We start from the raw sequence: 14056 nt of genomic DNA, 5'->3' as shown, positions 1-14056 counted from the left end.
ACACCGCTATCCTTGTCTCCTTATCCATTGGACAAAAAGAGAGGAAAAAAAAGCAGTGGTTGCATTAACTGTGTTATGAATATACTGAGGGAAGAGCATCATTCTGTCACATTTTCCTGCTGTCTCTAAACATGTAACCTTCTGCCAGCACACAGCTTCCCATTGCAAACTCCACACAAAGGAAAGAATGATTTGTATAAGAGCTCCATGCAAGGTTTCAGTGGTCATCATTTCTTTCACTTATTATGAAAGGTTTTGCTCCTAGTCTGTGTGTGAGTGTGTGTGTGTGTGTGTCTACATGCCTGGTGAGGCTAGCAGGCGGCAGTGCAACCTGGCCAGTCTCTCAGGATCTTTATCTGAAGTGGTTTGGAGGCCTATTTAGCTGGTCTGAGTTCATTAGACTCCCTGTGAGGAGGCTGAGTGTGCCTGAGGAAGCCCCGCGAAGTTCTTCATTGTCTTAAGACTCAATTGTAATCACCTTACTCAGCGTGACTGACAGAAGAGCTCTCTGGCATGATTGAAAGTATTGATCTTTTGGCGGTTCTCTCTAGACAACTTGAAGATGCACAATCACAGCTCTCACTTTCAAAAAAAAAAAAAAAAAATCTCTTCATCTACCTTAATCATCTGATCAATAATTTGTGTCAGGACAGTGGGGGCTTTAGCCACGTGCTCGGTTAGGTTGCTTTCAGCTGCCTGCCGCTTCTCCTCTGCTTCCCACCGGAGAGGAATCTGCTGAGTAAAGCTGATCTGGTGGACTGGGGCAGTAAGGGCAGGGTGGAAGCCCAAACAGCAATGACTTTCATATTCATAAGCTCCACCCAGCCGGCTCTGTCCATCCCCCTCCACTGTCGTGCAAGATCGGCAAGATTTCTGTCACCTTCAGCGATGGCAAACAGCCAAATGCACTTGGAACCAAAATTCATTCTCACAGCATCCTGTCGTACCAGCGTGAACTTGTTAATCTTCTGATAATTGCAGCTTTAGAGGAATATCACAACTCAGGTGGAGGGAGAACGGCAGGTACTTGATCACAGCGTGTCATGTTGATAAACATCTTTCTGCGTCTAATTACCAGTAGCTTCTGTATGGACATATAATGAAGACAATATTTAACTAGGTTTTTGTGTATTGTGGACAATGTGGCAGTGATTATTTATTTTCAGTGGATTCATTAAACAGGTTGTGGAGCAGTGCTGCAATCTGGCACATTTACTGTAGCTCAGTCCGTAGTTTACAGAACTGTACACCCTCGTTAAAACTGTGTATGCGACACATCTTTTCCATGGTAACGCAATAATGACTGCCCAACTCGCTGACCATGACCACAACAGTGTTCTTTGGTTCCCCTCAAAATAGGACTAAGCAGTGCCTGGTGATAATACATGTGTGGGTCAATGTCCAGAACCACAAAGAGGAAATCTGGAATCCATTATTACTAGCATTCTACTACAAACCCTTTGATTTGAATAAATCTGGTCAAATCCATAGCTATACAAACACCTAATTTCTGGTTTAGACAACAGTGAGTGAGGCCTGATGTCTGCTTTCTCTCTGTGTGCCTCTCTCTTCCTGCCCATGGGGCCAGTACGGTGGCCTTAAGGTGCAAAGCACAACAACACTGGACAAACATGCACGAACAGAAGAGAAAGAATACATTTCACAACATTACTGAAAATGCCATACTGTCTTCAAGCAAAGATAGAACGTGTTTACATTTTAGCCACACTACTGGCACAGCTTTAGGAAGGCAGTGTCAGCTGGTCAATCACACACACACACACACACATTCTCAGCTCCCAGATGATGTATCTTGCTGCCTTTGGTAAATCACTCACTTTATCTTTATCACCATCATATGTCAAAATTAAAAATTTACTTCTCTGACCAAAAAAACCTGCAAAGCTAATGACATTCCCACCAGCCTCCACCGTGCTAATTAGCTAATGTTAGAATGCTAACACTAACATGCTGGCCATTGTAAACGTTATACCTGCATAAGATCTGCTGTTAGCGTTGTCACTGTGACCATGTGTTAGCTGTAGACTCGTGGTCTTGGTCAATATTTAACCATCATCACTATCTTTCACTAAACTTGACAAAGGTGTTTTAGTAGCGTAAAGCTAACTGCATGTCGGACTCTGGACAATAACCTTGGATCTCACCCAGTCAGTAACCCTAACCCATTACTTCTGTGGAGCACACGAACATTTGCTGGCATGGAAAATACCTTGAGAGTGAACATGCTCCACATCACATTTCAGATTCTTTCAAAATGTATTTGGATAAGTAATTCAGCAGTACAAACTTGATTTTTTTTTTTTTTTTTAAGGAAATACAGCTGGTTTCTTGTTCCGTTAACATGTTTTGTAAAATGATGTGTTTTGTGTTTGGTTATGTGTTTTGTACAGTGTTGTTGTGAGCCACTGTAGTGGCCAGGCATCAGGCATACATGAGCTAACTCTTCAAGAGGAAAAGAAAAGAGGCTCATGGTTCCTGGCATGTACCTTTCAACTCATGGCAACTGCTGGTTTTGTAAAGAACAGGTCCTTTCACTACGCAGGGTAATGAATATGTGACAGATTATGTATTGCAGCATTCTTGGTATCGCACACATTTGTAGCCTTACAGGCAGATAATTACAGGGATGAAAATCTTCCATCTCGAGTTCATTCTGATGATTTTGCTGTACTTCTTGAATACCACATCTAGGTTCACGTTTATTATGGGCATCCCCTTCATCAAACACCATTTGATTATTGTTTTGTAATTAATAAAATGCAGTATGATAAGGGTGCTTGAATGCCAAGCTAGTTCCTCTTATGAAAAGCCTTCTTGTGTTTGTGTTGATTACAACCCGATGATACTGACCCACAGTACAGACAAACTCATCAGCTAATTGCTGAGGGTATACAGAAAGGTCACTGAACAATTAAGAGAAATTGAACCTACTGGGGACTGTGACTGCACACAGCTCACAGGAAAAAAAAAATCACAAAACAAACATTAACTTTCTTCATGCAAGAGAAATGAAAATGAGTATATCTCGCAAATTGGATGAAGTGGAGAAAAGATAATTATGAGAACACCAATCACAAAAACCTAAATTTAAACGATCTCTTTTTCTTTCTTTTTTTATACAACAATATCAGCTTAAACTTTTACACATGCTCCCTGTGAGATTCAAGCATTACAGGTACTTTCAGCGGATTCCTGTCCAAAGGAAGGACAGACAAGTGTATAACATTATCATAAAATAGAGAGCTGGCTTCTCTGGAAGCAGCGGTCACACCTCTTCTCTGCACAATAGATGTGTAAAGTGTTTCTGGTTTGGATTAAACTGCTCGGAACATTTTATTAATCATTATCTGCTCTGCAGTACAAAAGCATGTAATTTTGTGGTGTGTATCCAGATTGTGAATCACCTTCCCACAGGGCTATTCAGCACCTTATTGTCAGTACAGTGATAAAGGAATTGATGATAAGAATGCAAAAGAAAAACAGGGCTTTTTAAAACCAACCTCGAGTGTTTTTCACATTCAGGATTGCTCTCCTACTATCATTGCAATGACTTTGCAAACAGGAAGAAATTCACTCTGGTGTTTGTCAGCATGGATGTGCATTGTGTCTATAAAAGAAAGGAGGAACAGAACATATTACCCAAACACAAACACACAAGTGTAAATGTTTCTCCATTAGGATAATATTGCACATTTAAAAATAATTCAGGTATAATAGAACACATGATTGCAGGATTGTTAAGCTTATTAGCAGTTATCCCTATACAGAATACTGTATAGGGATGACTGTATGTAGACTGTATAGTCTGTATAGGCCAAAATGTAAATGTTCAGGCAGGCAAGTAGGGTTTTTCCTTATTGTGGCTAAGAACCTTGAGTAGGAAGACACATGCAATTTTACTGTGCTGGTGATTACAAACAATTGGCAAGGGAAGCAATTAGTGTTTTTCAAGTGAGGGAATAATTGAAAAAAAAAATCCTGCTCTATGTTGTGATTTTCTACCAGGAAGCATTTAGCGAGGTATCTCTTTGTTTGCGTAATTGTAAAGCTATTGTACCACTGCCTTCCTTGGGGCCATGTCTTGTTGGAGATATGCCAGCGGTGTTTCACTTGTTGAGTCCATTACTGTGCTAGCTCAAAAGCAAGCAAGAGCACACAGATGGACTAGCCCCAGCACACACAGCGCTGTCTCAGAGGCCCAGAGGGCTGCATTGTTATTATCTGCTATTCAGGAACAACAGATGACTACCATATAGCACTCAGTAAGGCACCACTCAATATGCTTACATTCTTGAAATCTGTTTCTGTCATCATACTTTTGACTTCCTGTATAAACACTTATAATTACAATTCTGCAAATGGAATAGTAGTATATTAATTTGATGACTATACATTCACTATTTTAAAACAGAGAAGACAGCTGCATGTTACTTTGTGTGGAGTGTGATTTCGATAGCCCTTCCAGTTTCCTCCAAGTGGTCATTTTGGCTCAAGTATAATCTCTGGGAAAATAATTTAAAGAGGAGCAGGTATTCAGTCTCTTATAATTTACAATTCAATTAAGATTTTGTGAGAAACATATTTGCTATCTGGATTATGTGGACTACAGATATAGGCACTTTGTATTAAAGGTATAGGGAGAAATGATGTTTTCAGTTAGACGTTAAAATAAATGTATCCTGCTTCATGCATCTTTTAACTTTAATCTGGGTAATGATCTTTCTCCAACCTCGACCAAGTGCTTTGACCCCAAACATCACTATAAAAATCTTAATCATGTAAGTTGCGACGAGCAGATATTGTACTGCAAGAACAAATACTATAGCTGATCAAATTTAATATGTTGTAGTTGAATTTGTGAATATTCTGCAGATAAGTTCAGTATGAACATTTTGCAACTTGGTGGATAAATTCATTGAAATATTTCTTCATAGCGTTGATCATCTAATTCAGGTGGCATTATGTTTCCTGCAAAATGTATTTGCCTTGACAAGATTTGGAGACAAAAATAACGCTGTCAAAAGCACGATTTCTTGTCTCAGTGTAATATTAAACTCTTACTTCTTGTTTAAATGTGTGAACATGCATTTGTGTGTTTTATGTGTTCATGTTTGTGTATTTGCCATCTATGCACATACAGTACAGGTGTCAATGCCCACGTGTATCAGTGCATGTACATGTGTGAATGGGTGATTCTGTGCATGAGCTTGAATATATCTGTTTGTATGTGTATGTGCGTATGTGTGCGAATGTGTTTGCTGATGCCCATTGTGTGCTCTTCTGCTCATGCACAGGCACTCCAGAGATGTCCGCACTAATGGAAGCTGAAGCTGTCGTGGCTGTATTGATTGCACAGACCTGCAGATTATTGCTCTGAAGAGTGACCAACAGCAACCCACTAAGGTAAAAAACTTCTCTAACCAACAGGAGTCCGGCTGCTCTACCCCACGAAGCAACATGTTTAATTGTTTGTGGTGTTCTCCGGCCCCTCTTGTTCAGAGCCCTGGGGGAGAAAGGCAAGTCCAGGGCCTGACCTTTCCCTTCCATAGCCAGCCTCATTCACACATAGACTAGGAAATGTATCAGTGCTCCTCACTTCAACATTCCTCCAATTACCAGACACAAACAAAATTGGAGCCCTTATCAACTGGAATAGGAGCACTGTATCCTTTGGAGACTGTGAGGCAGCTTATGCACTGAATCCAGCAAAAGTGAATCAAATACACAGTGAATGAGGCATTTCATACTTTACTGATAACACTGTGTATTTCTAAATGTATATCTTACCGTGACAGTTGTGATGTTTGTACTGTACGTGCATGTTATGACTGTTGTATGTAAATTTCTCCTTCCCACAAGGGTGTCATGAGCTTCCTGATTGAGTGGAAAAATGAGCAAAAGTCAGACTCTGTTACGGACATCTTCCTAAACACCTCCATTTATTGTTCCGCAGATGCCAGAAGAGATGCATTAGAAAAAGCAGGCCTGTGTTAGCATCTGAACACACTCCATCAGCATTCAGCTCAGTAGTTTGCAATTATAATGAATATTAATGACTGTTTTCTCATACATAATATTCTCATAATGACTCTACATAGTAAATGCAGCCCTCCTAAAACAACCATTTATCATAACTACATACCAAAGCAGTAACACTGTCAACTGCTGAAAAGATAAAGCAATCAGCTCCACTCTTTAAACTCTAACATGGAAGCATGTGACAGATTAAGCAGCTATTATTTTTGTGAAGAAATTGTGTTTTATATTACATTAAAACCATCTACTGTAATATGAATATCCATCCTATTTTTCCATGTTATCATGGGGGAATTGGATGAATTTGGGCATTGAATCTGACTGAAACAATATAGGTAATTTTAGTGCTATAATATTAAGTCATTTACACGCTATTATAAACACTGTCCACACAACAAATGCATTACGGCAACTAAACCAAAATAAAATCCACTGCTGTGTATGTGCTTAAGAGTACTTCTTTACTTCCGTCAAATACCTTTTCCCGTGGGCCATTAAAACAGCAGAGGAGCCAGGCTCAATCCTCACAGACATTATCTGTGAGCGACTGAACCCTATTTGGGAATTGGTAAAGCGTACAGAGAAATAGACTTGGGATAGAACACCCTGGCAAATTCCATTTCACATCTGAAGTGGTCTACTTGTGAAAGATCATTTGGTTTGGAGTGAGTAAACAGAGGGGACTCCATCGCTCTCAATGACTTATGTGTGAAAGCTGGGGATTACAGCCGATCAGGAAGTCTTGGAGCTGTTTGGAAAAGCATTGGCTTGCAAAATGAATCCAACTCCAGGCACCGTGTTTCACAAGCCTCCGCTTCTCTCCCATTTGTCTGTGCTACACGAGGCTGCACATACGGTGATGCTTCCCACATAGTGTGTATATGTTATGTGTATTTATGCTTATTAATGCTTAGTTTCATGTAAATATTTTCATCACACCTGCGACAGAAGAAAAAACAAAAACATAAAGGACATTTTTATTTTTATTTCATTTTGATTATTCATTTCATTTAATATGTGTTTAAACATCAGTCAGATTTTAACCCATAAATGCATGGGTGTGTTGCCAAACAGTCCTACATACCTCAGGTTTTTGGAGACACATCACTTATTTATCACAAAATTAACAAATCAACAAATTAAAATAACATTGCTTGTGAACTTTTAGAACATAATTAGACCAATAACACCCACAAACACTTTTTCTCAGTCATTCATACACATCAAGAAATGTTACTTCAAGAACTCACTGATATCATTCAACACAGACTATTCATAGTAATTCATGTTTATAAGACATATGGCAAATATAGGCTGCTCAATGACTGGCACTTACAAAACAAAAAGAAGTTAGCACAGTAACCATAAATCACATATATTGTCTTGTAGTTGCAAAAATGGTTGTGCATACTCTGTTTAGTCTGATGTTTGACTGTCCAGCTCATGACCCCTGGGCCAGTATTGTCATGCTCATTCTCCAACTCTACCTTTGGAAAAATCTTGGCACATCACTTTGCAAAAAAACATAATCCTTTAAAATATAATTTGCTTCATCCATATTTTTACTTTTCTTAATAAATCAGAACTCCCCCGTATCAGACAAAGTGTTGCTCTGCGGTGAACCTGACACATTATGTTCCTGTGAGAATACACTAATAAAAAAGTTCTAATGATTGTGTCCATTCAAGGTCTGCTACCTGCAGACCTTGAAACAAAGATTATTTATAGAGACAAACACCAGCAGAAAAATAATGATTTTGAGCAATCCGAACATTCTGACACCAGAAATGTTTTCAGAAATGAATAGGCCTACTTTGAGTTTGAGTAGATGGGACTTGAGGGCATAGCTGCATATAATTAATTCATTTAATGGCCAGTAATATGGGACTATATTAGAGTTAAAAGATTAAAAAGTGCCCAATTTAACAATGTGATCTTTAAAAAAAAAATTGAACATAAGGAAATTTAACAAGTAGCAATTAGCAAGTATCACTGTGTCTCTGTGTTTATCTAAAGCTAACCTGGTAAATGTCTTCATAACTGATAATATTATTATAGTTGTATAGTATTATAATTCATAACACCCTGTTTGTACAGAAGTGAGAAGAAGGGTCATCTTATTTTAAATATCTTTATGATTTATTTTCAATATTATCAAACAGCAACAAAACATGATGTTGTGTAATCATAGTTGGCTTCAGTCTTGGGCACAAAAGCATTTGTATGTAATGGGCAAAGTGGCACTGAGTCACCATGAAGCTACTGAAGCTGATAAAAGGAAGAGACATTAATTGAATGACCTTAGCGTCACTGGTTGTAGTAAGTGGACTTGCTACAGTATTAACAGCATATAACTGGAGATAATTGTGTCTTAGAGTCTATTATAACATCCAGATCTTTGACCACAGCTTCAATCATGTTTTATTTTTGCCAAAAATAATGTTTAATTGTTACCTGAAGCCACTTCTAGAAAGTTAAATATATCATGTTAGAGGCATTTACAACGTAGGAGGAACTTAGGTCATTTATCATTTAATTAAACATTTTTTTTAACTGATTACTGAAAAATTGTGTTGAAAATACAGAGATCACAGCTACTGGATTGTCCTTCAAATGCACCAGTAAAAAAAAAAAAAAAAGAAAAAAAAGAAAATAGACTAAAATCTAAGCTTGGATAGTAACATGTTAGTGGTGGGTAATACCTGAACCCCAGCTGAGGGCAGACACTGGCTGCTATCACAGATCCATCAAAGCAGCAGAGGCTGTCTCTCCTGATGCGGACGCAGGCATGGGCTCTGCCTGCTGCTGAGAGCTGAGGCCTGCTCTGCATTGTCCACTGGCACCCAGCCAAACTGGCCCTGCTACTATTGTCCTTCACCCTCCAAGCTCTGAAGCCTGCTATTCAATTAAGATACAGTAACTTTGTGATCCGTGCTTCAAGAGATGCTTCAAACAAAGTTCCAGCATGAGGAGTGTGCATCTAAATGAATGAGAGAGTCACCGCAGAGGATCTTTAAAGTTAATTGTGATGAGGAGACTGAAGAGAGACTGTTTTTGTCATGCTTTCCTGCAGACCATATGACACCGTGCTGTACAGTATGCCTTGGACCAGACTTTCAAACAGTCCCTGCATCATCTGGTGTATCTGTCACATCCACAATTACATTATTGCTGTTTCACTCACACGAGCCACTGTGTCAGAGCTCTCAAAACCAAACAGATGGAGCTAGTTGGCAACAGAAGGCATGCAAATCATGGATCATTTGATTGGAGATCTTATTTAATTATTCAAGCAAGTGGCCATTTTGGAGAAGACTCAATACATGCTGCCTACTGTACAATATGTGTAAGCAACTGTTACAACATTCAACTAATAATCAGTTATGCGAAGATGAAAACTAAGACGCTGTGTTGCCTAAAGAGTCTGTGGAGTAGACATGAAATATGTTGTTTCAACCATTAGCATTTTGCCTTTTCTTTGCAAAACATAATGCAGTGATAAGCAGGAGGCAGCTGCACTGAATTCTTTATGCCTGCATTGTATTACATATAGCATACTTACATATCAAGCACATACAAGAGTAGCTCATAAAGTATCACTCCAGCCACATTCAGGTGCGATGTTCATTTCATGCGAAACCTTGAAATGGAGGAAAAAATAGTGGGAACTGGAGAGGCAGCTCTGACAATGAACCAAAATTACAATCATGTGGAACGAGACCAAGGATCTCAAGTGCTGAAGTAAATTAAATGAAAATTTAGTGTTGGCTGAAATAGTTTGCAGAAAAACAAAATGAGCTGTATTTAACATTCAGGCACAATGCTGAAAAGTGACAACTGCTTATCTCCATGGAGATCAATAATGGCTGCAGGATCATTGTGTAAAGTGTCTGCAGGTTTAATGCAGATAGGATGTCATTATTATTTTCTTTCTCCTAATGACCATCATTATGCACGGACACTGATTGAATTCCATTTGTTACCTACGTTTGAGCCTGAGTGGAATAATTACCATTTAAGTATCTCCATTAAAATTCATGCACGGATGTTCATACTCAGACCTTCTTTTAAAAATAACAAAAATATTCTTTGAATACAAAATGCATTGGATATAGCCTGGCCTTGCTTTCATACTTCAAGTATAATTACATGTGAGTGTTATTAAAGCCTGTCTTCTCTTTTAGCTTATAATTTTTTTAAATGATGGCTAAAGAAAGGCAAGAAACAGTTACTGCTCAGTTGCTATCAATGCAGCACAGTCTCTTAATATTTAATTAAAATGGATCTGCTGGTAAGTGTGATCAATATCCAGTTCCATGTCTAAATTGCTTTTTCAACTGCTTGTGTCACATACAAAATAAATATGTTTTAATAGCTACATGCACATCTATTACTTGTCTGTTTTTATATCACAGGATACAAGGCGATTTGTGTTGCATGAAGATATCAGTGTGCATTTCTGCTGGATGACAGTTTAAGATGTGATTTCCTCCTCGCAAAACAACTCAGTCATAGGTCTATTAACCTGTTGGTTTATTCATTGGTGCATGAATTCAGTACCAACAAGGACATGTCACTTCTTGTTTAGTGTTTTACTGCTGGTCATTCTGAGCGTATAGTCGCCCAAGTGGAAGTAACTCTGTTTATGTTGCAGGTAAATAAGGCAGCCTCTTCCCTAATACAGCCATCTTTCTGTAAATACACAGCTGTGGCTGAACAGTGAGCCAGCAGAGGAGAACAGAGAGGGGGATTTGGCCACACCTAATCAATCACTGACAGATTACTGCTAAAGCCACTTCCATACACATTAAAGAGGGACAAATGCAGAATTGCAACTGAACAAGTTCTAGTTTTAAGCCAACAGTGAGACTTCCTGGTGATTTATCAAAGTCACTGCTGCTGAGCAGCATGCCTGTGTGATTGTAGTTCACAGCAGACAGAACTGAGGCGCAGCATTGAAAGGAGTGTTTATGCCCTCAGCTGTGGCACTGTCAGCCTTGTGGAATTTACTGTAAATCACATTGCTTTTATTGCAAGATTTAGTAGCTTATCCTCTGTGGGCTCTATTCACTCCAAGCTTGTCCCTATTAGGACTTTAGCTCTAGCCTATACAAGGACTTGGATACACATCTTGAAATAATGTGGGAAATGAAGCCCGTAATTTTTCACTTTTTGCACACCTTTCTCCCTATAATAGCTGCTGCTCTTTTGTAGTAAAAACATTTCATTGCTGAGACTAGACAACAGTGTCTTACGCCTCGGTGTGTGTATTATTTGTACTCAGAGATCTCTATTCCTGATGAGAATCACTGCCTCTGACAGCCCAGAGATACGATACAGCTTCTTGGCAAATGATGTTGTTTACAGCGATGCTCCATGAAAAGCCCCAAATCAGATTTGGTTAAGTTGTTAAATGATAGAAAATATAAACACAGTTTGAAAAAGGGAAAGCATCACTTTTCAGCCCCGGTGGAATTACTCAATATATATTTTTATTTCAGCGAAAGATTGATGCTAGGTACGACTATTATTACACAATATCAAACAAAAATGACTGCAAAGATTAGGCAATAACTCTACAAACTACTGATCAGGGGAATAAAAACTCCTTTGTTATATCAAGATGCATACTCCTGTGAGAAAAGAAAAGACGCCGAGCAGCTGGTTTCTCTAAAGTCAGTCTTTAATGGCAGAAATAATAACTGCCCAGCAACATTGCTGAAGTGATCACACATGACACAAGAGTCTGTAGGCAGAAGGTTAAAAAACAACCAGTCACGTGCCATGTAAACCCCTAACCTCATTCCTGGGGAAATGAACAATTTTTTTCTGTGTGTGTATGTGTGTGTGTGAGAGAGAGAGAGAGAGAGAGAGAGAGAGAGAGAGAGAGAGAGAGAGAGAGAGAGGCAGGAAATAGTGTGTCAGCAATTGTTGTCAATTCATTCACTTTTTATTCTTTCAAGTGTTTTCTCATTGCAGGTGTAATAAATATCAAAATATAATCTGATATTCATCTATAAATTACTTTAATATTCTTGCAGCAGAAGAATTAAAATGAATATGTTGTTTTTCTGATATTCATCCTTACATGCTTTAATCTTTTTTCGACGCTTATCAACAAAATCCATAATCTGAAATTTTGATCTCTTTGATCTGAAACTACCTGCCATGAAATCATAGAAACTTGATGACTTCTTTTTCTCGAGGTTTGATCTGTGTCAAGGAGGATTCGAGTGTGTGATGGACATGAACTGTGATCCCTGTAGCTATATGTGCGGGTGTCTGCATGATGTGTGTATTGACGTGCTGTAGCAAGAGTTCAGGGAGGCAGCTGAGCAAAATAATGTAGAATGTCCTGCCTGCTGACACAAGGACAAAAGCACAGACTGAACATGCCCACATGAGGAAGGAGACAATGGACGTGACCACACCTGGAAATGCACTGCTGTTGTTTTCACCGTGACCTCCACAGCACACAGAGATTTTCACAGGCTGCTCCTACAAGCATGGACATTCACTTCTGGTCGAGTCAGCTTAGAATTAGCACGATATTGTTCCGCTATGGTTAGAAAATTACCAGATGAGCACTGGCATCTTTAAATAGCTAGCAGCCGAACGCTGAACACACATTGTTATCATGGTGACTTTCTCTACCGTTTTATTGTTTACACATTTAAGTGTTTTTCAATTTTCATCAAATCTGCAAATATTTTGCCTTTAAATTGCAGCAACTCGAGTTTTGTTTCTAATTAGCAATGTATGCTCACGACAGTGTGTGAAAAGAATTACAGTCTGCTGATCCTGTACAATACCAATGACTGACATATATACGGACATATATGAGCTTAAACTGTCACTGTCCGGAGCAGTTCAGTGGCTGCTCCATGTCCTGCCTCATGGGTAGGATTTCTCCAAAGAGCTCATGCGGTTGGAATTAGCATGGTGCAGCCAAGGGAGTACTGAAGGCCGAATCAATGCATCACTCCTAGGGCCTTGGGTATGGATATGAGAGGGCATAATGGGACTTTTGGTGCCGATCCTCATATCATGTGTCTAACCAGGGTGTTCCTGCAACGCCTCCCCAAAGGAGAAGAGATCACCTCCCTCTTTCAAGGCCGTGTACAGATAATAGAGAAGGGCTGGAGAATAACCTGCAGAAGTATCTGTCAAAACAATCAAATGAAGATTGGTGGAGTTAATGAGAGGAGCGATAACTCCTTGATACCTCATTTGCCTGATAACTAGTAAACTATAGCCAGTGGTCGATTAGCATTGGTTAGCATAAAGAATTGGAACAGGGGAAACAGCTCTGTCCAAAAGTAATAAAAGCTATTATCACCTAACACAATATACCCTGTTTGTTTAATCTGTACAAAAAACAAAGTCTGTAAATGGAAAACAGCAGTTTTATGGAGCAGTTACGTGAGGGACTATTTCTTGGCTGGGTGCAGTGACTTCCTCATGGTGTGAGGTTTCCAGGCAACCTGCGGAGGCTCCAGATCCCCCATGTTTCCAGTCTTTATGCTATGCTAAAGTTGGCTGTGGTGTCATATTTAGTGGACAGATATAAGACTGGTGTCAGTCTCAACATCTCTCAGCAAGAAACATATGTCTCTACAGTACATACATTTAATACATGTTATTACCTCTGAGAAATAAGCAACTCTGATGGCCCCTATAGTGAAATCCCTTGAGAACATTAGAGTATGGAAGCAGGTTGGTGAAGATTAGTTTAGGGTGATTGCTTCTAAAAAAAGGCACTGCTGTTCCATATAGAAATTATTCTTGGTGACACATCTGTAGCAGAGTGCTAAGCACTGTATCTGAAATCTGCATCTTACACATCTTTAAAATAATACACCATGTTTACAGATGAATTTACAATGGAGAGATGTACAGACTCATGCAATAAACTAAGCACATAACGTACCTCAGGATGTGGCGGACGCTACAGAGCAGTAGGCCACAAGGCACAAGAAGGCAATTTCCACTAGTACGT

The sequence above is a fragment of the Trachinotus anak genome, unplaced genomic scaffold (assembly GCF_046630095.1).
Source record: "Trachinotus anak isolate AG129_WGS33_773 ecotype Australia unplaced genomic scaffold, CSIRO_AGI_Tana_v1 ptg000001l, whole genome shotgun sequence".
Taxonomy (NCBI): domain Eukaryota; kingdom Metazoa; phylum Chordata; class Actinopteri; order Carangiformes; family Carangidae; genus Trachinotus; species Trachinotus anak.
The sequence above is the reverse complement of the archived record's forward strand: the minus strand, read 5'-3'. Positions refer to the sequence as shown.